Source organism: Manacus candei, unplaced genomic scaffold, assembly GCF_025592945.1.
Source record: "Manacus candei isolate 608988 ecotype Guabito, Panama unplaced genomic scaffold, ASM2559294v1 h1tg000088l, whole genome shotgun sequence".
Classification (NCBI taxonomy): domain Eukaryota; kingdom Metazoa; phylum Chordata; class Aves; order Passeriformes; family Pipridae; genus Manacus; species Manacus candei.
The window spans coordinates 7,970,347-7,985,365 of NW_026138136.1; the positions used below are offsets into that span (position 1 = coordinate 7,970,347).

General features: G+C 37.9%; 1 protein-coding gene across 5 annotated transcripts in view; it reads left to right on the plus strand.

Moving 5' to 3' along the window:
* PTPN3 (protein tyrosine phosphatase non-receptor type 3) overlaps window positions 1–15,019 on the plus strand; it is a 163,710-nt gene that overhangs the window by 46,558 nt on the left and 102,133 nt on the right. Inside the window, exon 1 of one of the 5 annotated variants that reach the window (XM_051812630.1) lies at window positions 9,190–12,697. The exons of the other annotated variants lie outside the window; for them this stretch is intronic. The gene's annotated coding sequence lies outside the window, so the exon portion shown is untranslated. Of the gene's footprint in view, window positions 1–9,189; window positions 12,698–15,019 lie in introns of those variants that run through there. 5 annotated transcript variants of the gene reach the window in all.

The following is a 15,019-nucleotide window of genomic DNA, read 5'->3' on the forward strand; positions in this document are numbered from 1 at the left end:
TCCAATGGTTTTGTGGCAGCTGATTTTAGTGATTCTGAAAAATACCAGTAGTACTAACCAGAGGTGTGTGCCTCAACAGTATGGTTTAAAGATCAAATAAAACATACCATGTGCACAAATAAGATTTTGTATTTCAAGAAGCAAAACGCTCATTTTCTTTCCAAGTAATTTATCATTTACGTTATTAATGACATCTTTTTCTCTTTTTTTAACCTAAACAAGACTTTAAAAGATAGCTTAAGAGAAAGAGCAGCTGTAAGCAGCTGAAATCAACAGTGAAGTATTTCACTACCAAGTCAAATGCTGTTTTGTTTGTAATTTAAAGTATGAAAGTAGTTAAGATTTGACATCTTGTTCATTGATTTCCTGCTATCCTCTCCCTCCACCCCCAGACAGATTTTAATCTGGCGTGTGGAGTGTTATGGAAAGCAAGCGGTTCATAACACCAAACTGTGATGAGTAACCATGGCTATTTCCCTAGCAAGTTACGTGATACGGTTATGCTCTGTGCAATGACGCATTTTATGAATCAAAGCTGGGAGCCTGAGCTGTGACTTGCATACATGTGGGATTTTGTACTGTAGTGTTGTTCTTGTGTTGTTTTGCCTACAATGCTGTGAATATAGATCCTATTGTTCAACATGGGATGTACCCCTGGGATCGGTCTGAGTATGCAGAGGTCTGATCTCTGCTCTTTCACTCAGTTTTGGTGCGTTCTTTTTTAAAGCTTTTTATCCAAGGTATTGGATGTATGTGCAGTTGGCTTCTATTTCCATGTCTTTGTCAGTATAAATGCTTTTGCTAATTTTTGTGATTTTTCTGGTTTTTGTTTTCATGTTCTTGCATAGATGGGGAGGGACTGCACCTCTGGAACTATAATGGTGTAGGCAGAGGCACAAGTTTTGGTTATAGGCAAATGTGGACATGTACCTGAAGTTAAGCACATGCAAGATTTTTGTTTTTGATTGCTGTGGTTGCTTCAATGCTAGTTGTTTGTCTGTAAGAAGGCAACTTCTTGAATGTGTTGCTGATATTCTAAATAACACATTAAAAATCTCTAGTCTGTAGATAAAGCAGATTGTACTTTGGTCAAGTTGAAGATCAGCTAGCGCATGTTAAAGTACAGCTTCCCTTATCTTCACATTGTTGTTTCAGAATATGTCAGTCCATGTTCACTATAGGAAGGAAAGGCATTTTTGAGCAACCTAGTGAGCAGAAGTTATCCTGATTGGCTTTCAGAGGTTGTTATAAAATGGGATTATTTCTAGTTTTTGCATATCATTCTAGCCATATATATATATATCAGGATATCAGTAAAGATTTATTAATGCACTCTGGAAACTCGTTTAAACAAAATTCATCTGACACCCTGGCCTAACTCTGTGCGTTAACCTCATAGTTATGGTATAGTTCAAACTTTTATCATGTCCCTGGTATCTTATTTTTAGGTTCAGTGTGTCAATGGATTGTGTTAATTGTCAGAGGACTTTAAGGAGATAAAGTTATTAAACTCTGATAGTTTCCTCTTTCATGTAGCACCATCTAGACTACTGTTGTTCGATTAAGGTTTCCCATCCCTGCCTATGCCTGACTCAATGTTAAGTCTTGATTCTCTCAATTCGTGAATTAGTGCAGTTATTTATTAGAACCATCCATCTATTAGTGATAGGTGCAATTTTTGTCTCTGTTCTGCCCCTTGCCCCTTTCAACTACGACTTTCTCAGAGGCCTAAAAAAGATGTCACAATTTTCACTTGATAGAAACTCATTGGTGAACTTTGTTTTGGGTAGAGAGTAAGCTACTCTCAAAATCATCTTGTTCATTATTCTATTAATAGTTACTTTGAAAAGAGATTGTGTCTTTTGGGAAGACTTTACAGAAAGATCCTATTTTTTTCATGAACATAAACCTTTCTATCTTCACAGTATGATTCTGTAATTATAGTTTATTTAGTCTGAAAAAGTCACTAAGAATTTAATTGTGTGTGAGTTTGACTACCTAGTTAAAAAACTTAAATTGTCCATGTATTTAATAAAACTACTTTAAAAACACAATAGTAGAACAAGACAACATAAGCTGCTCATCAAAATATGCAGCATTTGGTGTCTGTTTCTTAGAATATTGAAAGCCAGTGATACAATTACAAATGTTTGTTTGCAATTTATAATTGTGGAGAATGGTTGGGGGGGGGGAAATCAATATTTTCTGGTTTACTCCAAATGTACAGGCAATTTGAGGTATCATTGAGAAAAATCAGATTTTTAAATATTGGGCAACTCTTAATCTGTGAAAATACTTGTGATACTGTACTTTGAGTATATCAAATTAACAGTAGCTTTTAATAAGATTGCACCGAAGTGTAGGGTTTTATATATGCAGCCATGATGGAGGTTTTTTATTCTTCTTACTTTCAGATTTGTTTGACTTTAGCAAGCCAGTAGTTCTTTGAAGTAGTTGCCAGAAAGTTTCACAAGCTGTGGGAATTTCTATGGGACCACACCAGTCAGGGAACACTGCTGATGTGGCAAGAAACCAAAATTCCCTGACATATTTCAGTAAATACTCTTGTAGTAAAGCTGAACTCCCCAGCAATAGTCTTGTAGTAAAGCAGCTGTCTTAATTATAGCTTTCCGTTCATTAAATTAAATGGTTTTAAAGTTTATTCTTCAGCTTTGGTTATGTATGCTTCCTATTCATATTGAAAATGCACACCTGGAGAAAAAGATAGCTATCTGAAGGAAGCTGGTGATTTGGCACTTGGGATCTGAAAGGTTTCGGAGATTAAGGGTAACACAGTGTTTTTTTGTTAACTAGGAAGTGATACAGTGTTTAATAATGGGAAAGGTTGTGGGTTGGTTTTTTTTTTTTCTTTTTGTCTTATGACTTTTCTGAGCATATATGACTTTATTATTTTTTAGATAAATATTTAATCTTTCAATTAATTTATGTCCTGATATGTGTTACCTTTGGTCAAATAACTGATGGAACATGTGAGTGTCCTGTTACTATTCCATTACAGAGCACTGAACTGGCCGACAGCATTCTGCTTCTAGCCAGTGCACTGTGTATATCAAGTAGTAGCTCCCTGAAATGAATTGGGGACATCATACTTTTGTTGTAGCTGATTACATAGGCTTGCAACATCACAGTAAGTTGTTTCTCCTTGTCAGTATGAGCAGAACACAATTACAGAGTTGTTTAAAATCTGTGGTAAACTGATAAACACTGTTTATTACACGCTAACATGTATCGCCTTTGGGTCCTGAGATAGCAGTACATTTGATTTTACAGTAAGTGTCACTTACTTAACTATACTTAATTTCTAAATAGGTTTATCTGACTTCTGAGCCATCAAAGGTTTTTGGTAATCAGACAATGATGCAGTGAAATACGGAGCTGGGCGTATTCAGAATAGACCTAGTAATTCCTAGATATTAGAAAAATTTTTTTCACAGAGAGTGTTGTCAAGCTTTGGAACAGGCTGTCCAGGGAAGCAGTGGAGTCACCATCCCGGGAGGTATTTAAAAGATGTGTAGATGTGGCATTTAGGGACATGGTGTGGTGGTGGACTTGTCAGTGATGGATTAATGGTTGAACTCAATGATCTTAGTGATCTTTTCCAGTCTAAATGACTCTATGATTCTAACAGAGGTTATTCATCACTAGAATAACTTGCTGTTATTTGTGTTGACTTTTTGATTCTGAAAACATGATATAAATAATGTTTCTTAAAAAAAACTGTCCATCTTTTTGTAGCAAAAGGATTGTAGAGGAGTTGTGATTGTTTTATATAGGAAACCAACCTTACTCATAATGTGTTACCCATTTTCCTCAGCTTATGAAGGAGGACTCTGACCCTTCATTAAAAGGAGTTTTGAAGGATAATATACTTTTCGAACAGAATCTGCAGAGAGTAGTTAATGAATTGAACTGTGGTCTTAAAAGTGAGCTTCTAGAATCTGATGTGTTGAGGTCTAAAGTTAGCTCTGCCATCAAGTACTCTCAAGAGAGGGAGATTCTGTTACTATTATCAGTTACAACCTCTGTTACTTGTTAACCAGTGCGGACTATGTTAGAGTGACTTGGGAGTAGTGTCATGTTGTGTGCTACAGTCATCCTTGTTTGTTTGTTGCGTTTTTGTTTTTTGTTTTTTTGAGGTTTGTTCTCTGATTATCCAGGAAGCAAATCTTTCCCAGTATAAAACAACTGGCTTAAAATTTCTCTCTGGAGTGTCAAAGCAAGCAGACAAAGACAATTATAAGCTGTGGAAAGTGGATATGAAGAAAATAAATCTGACTGTTACTTAGTCTACCAAGAGTCCAACACTGTAGCTTTATTATCAACTCATTTACCAAAAGCAAAAGTAGCCTTTTTTTTTTTTGGTCCTGTGTTTGTCCCTCTGCTTTCTGTGTGTCCCCCCCCCCCCCCCCCCCCCAAGCAGTTATAAACAGAACACATTAACAGAAACACAAAACTTGATTTCATCTCCTCCACTGCTTACCATAGAATCATTGAATGGTTTGGATTGGAAGAGATGTTAAAAATCATCAAGTTCCAACCCCTATGGTGTGGGCAGGGACACCTTCCTTTAGACCAGGTTGCTCCAAGCCCCATCCAGCCTGGCCTTGAACACTTTCAGGAATGGAGCATCCACACCATCTTAGGACAACCTATGCCACCAGTGCCTCATCACCCCCACAGTAAATAATTTTACCCTAATATCTAATCTGAATCTACCCTCTTCGAGCTTAAAGCCATTTCTCCTTGTCCTGTCACTGTGTGCCCTTATGAAAAGTCTCGCTCCATCTTTCTTGTAGACTCCCTTTAGGGACTAAAGAGCTTAGTTTACTTAATTAAGTAAAATTACTTTTAAGCCCAAGATAACATGCTTATCCTTATAACTTTCTCTACAAAAGTGAATTGTAGGCCTAATGTTGCAGAAGATCTGATGAAAGTGTTCACATAGGTGTCACCTCAGTTGTGTGGATGGTCACAACACTGGATCAGTCCTGTGTGGGTCAATAGTCCTCAGCTGTCACATGCACTCACCTAGAATTGTGTAATGACCTCTCTTGCTTGGAGGTGGCTCTCAGCCCACTACTTGAAGCACATTTGCTTTCCTTTTCTGGCACTGAGGAGAAAAACTGGCTTTACAACCATTTATATGCTATAAGGCAAAGTTGAACTCTTAACGTGGGTAATAAAAAAAGCCTGTTTTACTGGATTGATTAGCTGGCAACTTCAAGGCAATTTGCAAATGTGCCTCTTGCCAGCAGATATGGTCAGACTGTGAGAAGCCTGGCTTTATTAGTGTCCTTCATTTCCATCCATTGAGATCCCTTTTGGCAGTTGATGTGTGACAAGTAAACGAGGTGCAAGTTTCTGTTTCTTCCATACTTTGATGTGCTGTCAGGTGATCTGAAACAACATTGGATCAAATGAACACTCAACTCCTGAGTTTTGTTGTCCAAAGAGTGTGCTGGTTGTCCATCTCTGCACCAGTAATGTCTGATTCTGTCGTTTAGTTTCAACACATTTTATATGTATAATGTCTTAAAGACCTTAAGCTGTGAACTATGTGAAAATGTTAGTGCCTGCCCTAAGGATAGGGCTTCTGTGAGAAGATCAGCAGATGTATATATTGCTTTGACCACAGCATAGTGAGTGAGCAGGTGCTTGACTTATGTTCAGTCACTGACTACGTTGCCTCAGTCTGCAGAGGAATGTGTGGGACTTACAGAGGCTTGGGATCTGGGAGAAGAAGGGAAGGGCTCAGGCTTGGAGAGGTGGCAGCCTAGGATCCTAAGAGATAAGAGTAGTAGTATGTGCATGATCAGAGGCATGCTGGGATGCCTGTGTGACTCAGTAGGACAGTGGATGATACCAGAGATACCCACCAAAAGGGATTACTGAAAGATTACCAAGTTATTCAGTAATAAATATTGAATTTAGGCAGTTACATCTACTATAAGCTGCAGTTACTTGAAATATATAATCTGCAGACATTACTTTCTATTATTCTGCTTTTATTTAGAGGAGGCTTATGTTGTTTATTTTTTTTCATTTTGTTTGTGGTTTGGGGTTTGTTGTTGTTGGTTGGGTTTTTTGTTTTGTTTGGTTTTGTTTTTTTTTTTTTTGTTCGTTTGTTTTTAATTAGATGCCTGCATATCGGGAAGAATAATCTTTGCCTTGAGAACTATTAAGCTCTGGAATAGATTGACTAGAGAAGTGGTGAAGTCTTTCTTGCTGGAAGTATTCAAGGTTTGACCCAATGGGACCTTGTAAAATCTATTTTAAAGCCCTACTTTCAAGAAGAGTTATACTAGATGATCTCCAGAGGTCCCTTTCAACCTAGATTTTTCTATGATTCTGTGATCTAGGTCATATATAGCCATGTTTTTCTAAAATATTGGTCATATTATAATGAAAATTATATTAATCTTGTTAAAATAAAATATATTTTTTATTTTGAAAATAAATGTGAAAAATAAGTTAGTCCACCAATGCAATAATATTACCAACACACAATGATAGCCTTATTAAAGGAGTTTACATTATTGTTCTATATTAGATAAAGAGGTATAATACTGATACTCAGTTACTTTTATTTATATGAGAGCAGAAAGAGCTCTCAGCGAGGTTGCATCCTATAAGGATTTTGCTTGATGTACACCATGCTGCCTGAGTAGTGTTTTAAACTAGTGTTTAAAACCCTAGTTCCAAACATAATCAGAAAGCATTTGATTACTAGTACCAAATACATTTTCCCCCTTTATTATGGGTTGTATGTAAATGATGATTGCCTGAATAAAGAAGATTTTATGGCTGAGTGCATGTTGTGTGTGTATACAGAGCAAATAATATATATATCTTATATGTTTCTTACAGAACAAAATGAGCATGTTAAGAGAAACTTATAAATGATGGAGATACATGTTTCAAGACACTTTGAAGTAGACATATCCTGGTTTTGGTTGTTTAGGTTTATTTTGGGAGTTTTTTAAGTTTGTTTATCTGTTTATTTTCCAAAATGACCAGCTGTAGTGGTTGGCCTTCCTGGTGTAAGTCTTTTGGGCTTTGTCCCAGCAGTTCATTGTAGAAATCATTAAAAAGTCAATTTAATCTTTTGACATTTGCTGTATGACATTCCAAACCAGCTTTTCAAATTTTGCCAGAGAAGTTCTGCTGTCTACTGGCTCAGGAAATAATCCTAAGATCTGTGTTAGCATGGTGATGTCTGCATGTATATTATGTGAAGTCAATACAGTACTGCAGAAAACCTAAAAATTTAGATCTGGCTTTCAGAATGGAATGTGAGTATCTCCTACTGGAGGTAACAGAATCCTGTAAGCTACTTCATGGGAAAGTATACTTAAATATTCAAACCCTTATGTGTTAACCTGTGACCAACTTGCATATAAAATTAGGTGTAGGGGCTACTTGCTTTATTTATGATTTAGGTAGAATTTATGTAGCAGCTTTTGGGCACTGTTTTAAATGCTTAACTGTGCAATTGAAATGGAGCATATATATATGGATATACTTTATAATCCTGTTTTATAATGACTCCTTCTCCCTTACGTCTGGATTTGGCTGTTGCTCTCAGGCTCTTTTTTTTTTTTTGTCCTCTTTCATTAAGGGGAAACCATGACAGTTGTCTTAGCTAATGTAATAAAAGCATTTCATCAGGGAAAAACCCAGTTACAAGGTCAGCATTTCTCCACGTGAAAACTTTCTATTTTTTTACCTGGTGTTGCTATTGATTTTTGTTTGCTTGTTTAAATTATTTAATATCTTTATTTTTCTTTGTATTTAGATTAACACTACCTTTTTTTTCCCCTGGCACTTAACTATTTTAGGACCTGTTCTTGCAGTGGAGAGCAAGGTGCTTCCATTGTGCTTGCCTGCAAGAAGAGATGTTTGATGTAGATGTTTCTTTTCTTCTGTGACTCCTTAGCATAACTGCAACTGTCACAGACCATGTTCAAACAGGTAGCACTACTTCAGGCACTGGTGTGCTGCAACCTTTCTGTATGGATAGCTAGATTTATAATTAACTACTATTTGCACAGTTACAAATATAATTATTTAGCCAACAGCTTTCCTGGACAGCCCAGGGAAAGAAGGGGGGAAAGATCCTCAAATAGACTAGCCCTAAAATAAAGGAGTTGGTGTTTTGAAATGCCTGCTAGCAGCAATGAGTCCATTTCCTCAAGGCAGGCAGCCCACAGGCTTCGCCTGGAGTTTGTTCTGGGTGATGAGGCAGTGAACCTGCTGTGTTAGCACACCTTGCAGGTGCTCGGGAAACACCATCTCTTGGCGTTGTTCGTGAGCCTGCTGCTCGGGCCCTGATGCGGAGTTATGGCCACTTGGTTAATGAGTTGCTTGAACATCCGTGTTCACATTTAGTGGCAGCAGCATGGAGTAGTCTGACAGTGTTGCACTGTGGCAGCAGTGTAGGCAAAGGTGTTCTAGGGTTTGGGGCCACTGGAGCCACTCTTTTGGGGAGTGGGGGCAAGGGAGTGTCCAGCACTGCCAGAGTTCTCTTCCTAACTCTGCTTTCAAGCCTAGTTTGTGGTCCACTTTTTGAGGTTTGCGTGGGTGAAAACCAGATGAAAGTAGCCACTCTGCATTTTGAATAATAACATGGACCTGAGGAGTTGGCCTGCAAGCATTGAAAGTGAATGATGGCAAAATATTTTATACTGTGGCAGGTCAAACCTTTATCTGTTTATAAAACAAGAAGTTAAGACCTGTATTTAGGGGTAGTAGTGTGTGTCCAGCAGAGAAATTAATGTGTGTAGTGGTCTCTGTTAGCTGTCTCTACATTAAGTGTTTGAGTTGTGCTGGAGAAAAAGGTGACAAATTCAGCAGTAAGAGAATGCCAGACAGTTGAGAGATGCATCCAACTCCTCACCCAGCTGTGTAGATAACATTGTTCGAGACTGGCTGGGACTAAAAAGCAGTGCTGTCAAGGAAACACTTGAGACTCAGCATGAAATCATACTGTCTAACATTTATGAAGGGAAACCCACAAGAGATACTGAAACTTCAAAGGGCATTTAAAAAAATCAACCCCCCCTCCACTCACTTGACCCAAAAAACTCCAAAACTACCAAAACAAACAAACAAACAAACAAAAAAACCCAAAGCCATGGTAATTGACAGTCTAACCCCTCCACTTTTTTTTTTTGGTGCTAATAGGAATTTGTAGAGGTCCTAAATACTTTTTACTTTTTTGCCTGGCACTGATCTAGTTCCTTAGGAATGAAATTCATTAATTGTTTTAAAGATACCAGATAACTCTCCTCCATTGCCTTATCTAATTTTTTCATCCTCTAGTCTCTGCATTGTTGTCATACTCTTGTTACAGTTTGCTTTATTCCATCCCATTATGCTTTTATTCATCCAGTACTTGTTTTCATGTTTGATCTCCTACTTATTCTCCTTGAAACCCCCTATATTCTTCAGAGCCTGCATTAATTGCTAATTCAATTAGCCTTATCAGTTCTGATTTATTTTTACATTTGAATACTATCTGATACAATGCTTTTGAAATTTATGGAAAGGGGAGTCCTTTCTTCATGAATGCAATAAGAAATGAACTAGGAGGCATTCTCTTTGTGATTTTTTCCTCAAGGTTTTGAACTGCTTCCCAGCCAGAGCTCTGCTATGAAGTTCTCTCAGACTTCCCTTCCAAACATGCTGCTGTGATTTACTTTGGCTGCTTTGTGTTTGCTGGCTCAGGGTAGGCAGCCAGGCTATCATTGCATTCAGTACCCAACAAAACTCTTCTACCACTTATTCTGTCTAGTCTTGAAAACTGAATTCTTTGAAAGAATTCTGTTCATGTCATATTGCTTCAAAAGGGGTACTGTATGCTGCTGCATGAATTTAACCTGGTTGAAGGTTATTTCAATTGTTTATCAATTTTGGTGAAGTTTTGGCTAGCTTTGGCAGTTAATTCCCAGTATGTGCTGAAACTGAACCCCTGTCCTATTTTTGCAAGGAACAAACTTGCTTAGGTGAAATTCTAAGTTTTAGTAGTAGTAGGACAGTGTATATGGTGTAGGCCAGAATTTGTACTTTGATTCCAAAGATCAGGTGGGAGTTGAGAGCATTCAGCATGTGTAAATATTGATGTCACATTCAGAAAGCTCTTGTGGGCAAGCAGAACACATACCTAGTCATGACAAGGTACATTTTGCACTAGGAAAGCAATTAAGATTAAATAAACTAAGCTGAGTATTTTTATTTAGGTGTAATTTAGGGTAGGCAATCTGGAACAGAGGTCATTACCTTTGTTACTGATTACATAAGCTTAAATATTAGAGATCTATGTAAAGGTTTAGCTAATAACATTCAAAATCAAGTTGTTAATCTGCTTTATTCAGTTACTAAGGTAAAATAAGCTTGATGACATCGAAGAATCAATTTCAAATTAATTTCTCCTTTAAAGCTCTCACAAAAGTCAGTTCTTTCCAGGAAAAAAAGGACTGTTTTGTCATTGGTTTGCTGTGTTGCTTAAATTTGGTCAATTGACTAGTCTTATGGAAAACCAGAAATACAGTATTGTGTTTTCAAGTAGTCCTTGTTTTGATACTTTTCCTTTAAAATACACTTCCGGTGTATTGCGGGGTTGAGAAAGAAACATGAAGGAAAGAAAGCATTAGTGGTTGTGGACTGCTGTCCTCTGTCCTATTTTTCATTCCAGCTGTTCTGTGATCATAGCTCCAGCTTGATAAGGTGCTGCAGTCAACTCCCTCTTTATGACTCCCAGCTCTTCCATGTTAACTTTTGAGGAATTTTCCTACTGGGAGACATTGCCCATTATCACTGCCCTGCAAAAATGCTGAACAGTGGGGAAACTGGGGGAGAGATACCAGATCTCAGCACTATAAGCAGAGCTCTCCCTTTTTTGCTCCTGCTTCAGTATAAACCAGCAATGCTGGCCTAGTGCCTGCATTCTTCTGTAATCGGTTGCCACAGCATGCTAAGATTGCTTTGTGGGAAGTACATAAATATTGTACCTGCCAGCCAGGAATACAAAAGCTGAAAAAGGAAGGATTGGGGAATGTCAGATCTACTTGGCGAAATTTGGTGTTTAAAAATGCTTGGCATTATCTTGTGCATTAAGTGATTTGAAACTTAAAAACTAAACTAGCTTCTGAGTTGCAAACTCTGAAAAATAGCAGCAGGTGATACATAAGTTGATAATAAGGATGCATTCTCAAACAATGAGGTGATTTAATTCTGTAAATTATGTGAGCCTGGCTGTGCATGAGAGCTTCAACAACCTTGTAAATAAAGGGTTGAAGAGACTTGCATTACTTCAGATAGCAGCAGGAGGCTTTGTTACAAGTGCTCATTCGTTGGATAGCTGTGTTTAAAATGAACAAATATGATCTAAGTGGGCTTAAATTATTTGTGAAGGCACTGTATGTCAGTAGGAGAGTTGGAGAAGAAACAACAAAACCAACAGAACACCAAAAAACGTAAAACAAAACAACACCCCCTTCCCCACCTTTTCCCACCCATCCCCCCCAACCCAAATGAGTTCAAGAGCAGTTCTTTACCAGGCTCCTGTACAGAATCACACTCTACCCCACTCCATTTTACTCCCCCAAACTCCAGCTGCGGCTTGCACGGCTTCTGCTCACTCCTCTCCTTCCCTTGACCTCCTGATGGGTATATCATCTTCACTGGCATCAGGTTTCTAGCTTCCCAGTGTGTTCCCTTTTGTGTTGTACACCAGCTGCCAGAACAGCACCAGTGCTTGTTCACCTCATTTGTAACAGCTGGAATAGGCAGCCTCACCTCTGTGAATTAAAAGCTCACACGACTGAGAAGAGGAAGCGTATCTCTTTGGTGGCTTCGTGGCAGAAGGTTTGGCAGGTGTTTGTCTAAAAGTTGGCCCAATATTCTCACTCACCCTGTGATGGTGGAAGAATGCTCTGCTTGCTCTGGTCCAGGGAGGTGTCTGTGCTGCCAGGGACATGGCTGTCCAGCCAGGCTGCAGCTTGTGGCTGAGCTTGGCACCACAGCTGCATTGAATGCCAACTGAGCAGCTGCTTTTAGGCGGTTTGGGGGCTTAAGTGAAATATTCTACTGAAAAGAAAGAGCTGACCAAAAGATAGCTGCCACTGCATTTATGGTGGAGGGAAGATGTGGGAGTGTCTATCTTATAGATGAAACCTTTTTGAAGTGGTTTTCTTCTGGTGTGGTACACCATGGTCACAGGGAGCATGTTAGTCTTTTAGGATGATGAAAAAATTGCGTAACAGGTATGTAAAGATGTAAATGTTTACATTTTGCTGGTCTGAAACATACACTGTTTAAATACTGATGGAAACACAGAAAGCACAAATTGTTTGCAAGCTAGGACAGTCTTGTAGCATGTTTATTCTATTTTTTCTTCACTGTGTGCAAGAATTGCTTTCTTCTTTTAAAGTGAGGATACCCAAGCATGTGCAGGAATTGAAAAATGTCTAACCAGTTTGGGTGGCAGTGTTGCTATTTTTTTGTTTGCCTGTTGTCTTTGTGCAGGAGGAGGAGGACTTCTGCTACCTGTATGCAGTCAGTGCTACTGCAGGTCCTGGAGAACAGTTTGGTCTCATTGATAAAAAAAAATCTTGTGATACTAGATGTTTTGAAGTCTGTGCAACAAACTGAAAAGGGAAGAAAGAGGTGTGCTTTGGTAAGGTTAAAATACAAATTTGTCAGCTGTTCATAGATGGGGAAGAAGATGAAATGAAGACGGATAGGGAAGAAAAACAGAAAACTGTTCATCCCTGGCAATTGTTTTCAAAGTGCAGGCATTCCCAAGCTGGCTTTTCACAGTGTCTGTTTGCTTTTTCTTCTCGAAGACTTAGAAATTATCATAGAATGGTTTGGGTTGGAAGGGACCTTAAAGATCATCTAGTTCCAACCCTTCTGTCATGGGCAGGGATATGTTTCACTACACCAGGTTGCTCAAAACCCCATCCAACCTGGCCCTGAACACTTCCAGAGATGGGACATCCACAACTTCCCTGTGTTCCAGATCCCTTTGTGGACCTTTTGAAGCCGTAAGTTTTATAGCAGAACTCCTCTGTCATGCTTGAAGGAATATATTTTAAAAGCTCATGTCAACACGTGGATTATAAAATAGATGATGCATGAATTTATAGACAATGCTTACATGAAGTTTGAAGCTTTAAGGTCTAAAAGAAAGTCTGGGTGCAGAAAGATAATTCATAATAATTCTAAAGAGTGTTTTTTGTTCATTAACACAACTTACAAAATAGGCTTTATTTTGAGATCTGGAATGGTTTCTTCCAAAAATTGTGGACTGGGTTTTTTTGCTGCCAGTGATGAAACTTTCTTCCCAAGTTTGATTGGTACAGTCCTCTATTCAGAAGCAGATTGAGTAATGCCCACCAATGGAAAACACCAGGTAACAGTGGCAAGTCTTGATCCACTACTCAACCGTCTTCACACAGGAAGGAAACCTCAGTCAGATACCTCTAATTTCAGGCTATTTTTCAAGTTTAGTAACAATCCAGCACCAAAATTTGTGTGGAATTTGTTCTATTTAAAAGTGGAGTTAGCTTTCTGTGGCATTAATACTCTCAGAGCCATGATAAGGTGTTTGCTCTTCTTTTCCTGCCTCAGCAACAGACGGCAGTCACCACTGCCAGCAGCATCTATCTGCTGACAGATTTAAGCTCCATTTAGTTCTGAAGTTTATTCATAAACCAGTTACCTACCACACACTACCTGCTTTTTCAAGCTTTTAAAAAGTATGCTTTGGCAATTATTTTGGTAATGATCTGTGTTTAATTTGGGGAGGAGGAAAGCGTCTGGTTCACAAATGCCATTAGGGGCAACATCAGAAATAGAATATGAACATTAGGATTCACAGTCTTGTATTGAGTCTATAATCTCTTCTGTCTACAATTTGCTGCTTTCCTGCTCTTTAAAAAACAGCTTGAACTTCATTTGCTCTGAAGAAAGAGAATGAAATGTGAGGTATGATGACATCAGTCCTGTTGAAAAGACTGAAATCTTAGGTAACTGTAGCTTTTACATGCAAAATGTACTGTGTTAATAGGAGGCAAAAATTATAGAAACAGGTCTTTTGTTTGACTGGTTAATATGTAGATGAAAAAATTACTTTGGACATGCATTTGAGATATGAGGAGAAGCTTGTTTGGGAAAGCTAGTGGATTTTTTAACATGCCTGTACTTATAAGAGGCATTATTTTCTGCAAGTCATGATTATTTTTTATAGGCCATCATACTACATTGTTAAATGAAATGTTTCGACATAGATCAGTAGTCTTTAAACTCATAGGTAGGGGACAACAGTTCAAAATTACTATCAGAAAACAACATGTCTCACATAGGGAACATTATAGGGGGACTTGATGCTTTTCTGACATTCTCAGCAACATTCTCAAAAGTGAAATTTATAGTTATTTATTTTACCCTGTAGGAGGTAGAGATTAATATTGACCTGCAAGCATAGTGAATAGTGTGACATTTGTGTGAGTAATCCCTGTTTTACTTTAAGGTGTTTTTTTTCTGTTTTAAAAACCAGTAGAAGTATCACAGGTAGTTTCTAGACTGTTTGATTAGTACCATACTATGGATATAATAGAAAAGTAGAATTTCCCTCTAAAAGCATGTTTCGGATATGCGTTTTACTTTGTAGAGCTTTGATTATTTTTCTAAATCCCTTCCTGAATCTATTATGCAGATGATTAAAATTCTGTTTAATTAGCACAGCTTTACTTGGCAATAAAATTGACATGATGGTTCTTATCTGTCATACATAAGTTTCATGACATACAGTTTATTGCCTGCAAATAGAATATGAGAACTTTTTGTATTTCAATTTTGTTATGGTGCTTAATTTGATAACGGAGGTTTCTGAATATTTTAGTAGCTTGTCTTCATAAATTTCAGTGGTGAAAGATTACTTACTTGGTTTTGAAAATTTGAAGGCATAAATTATTCTATATAAACTAATATATTA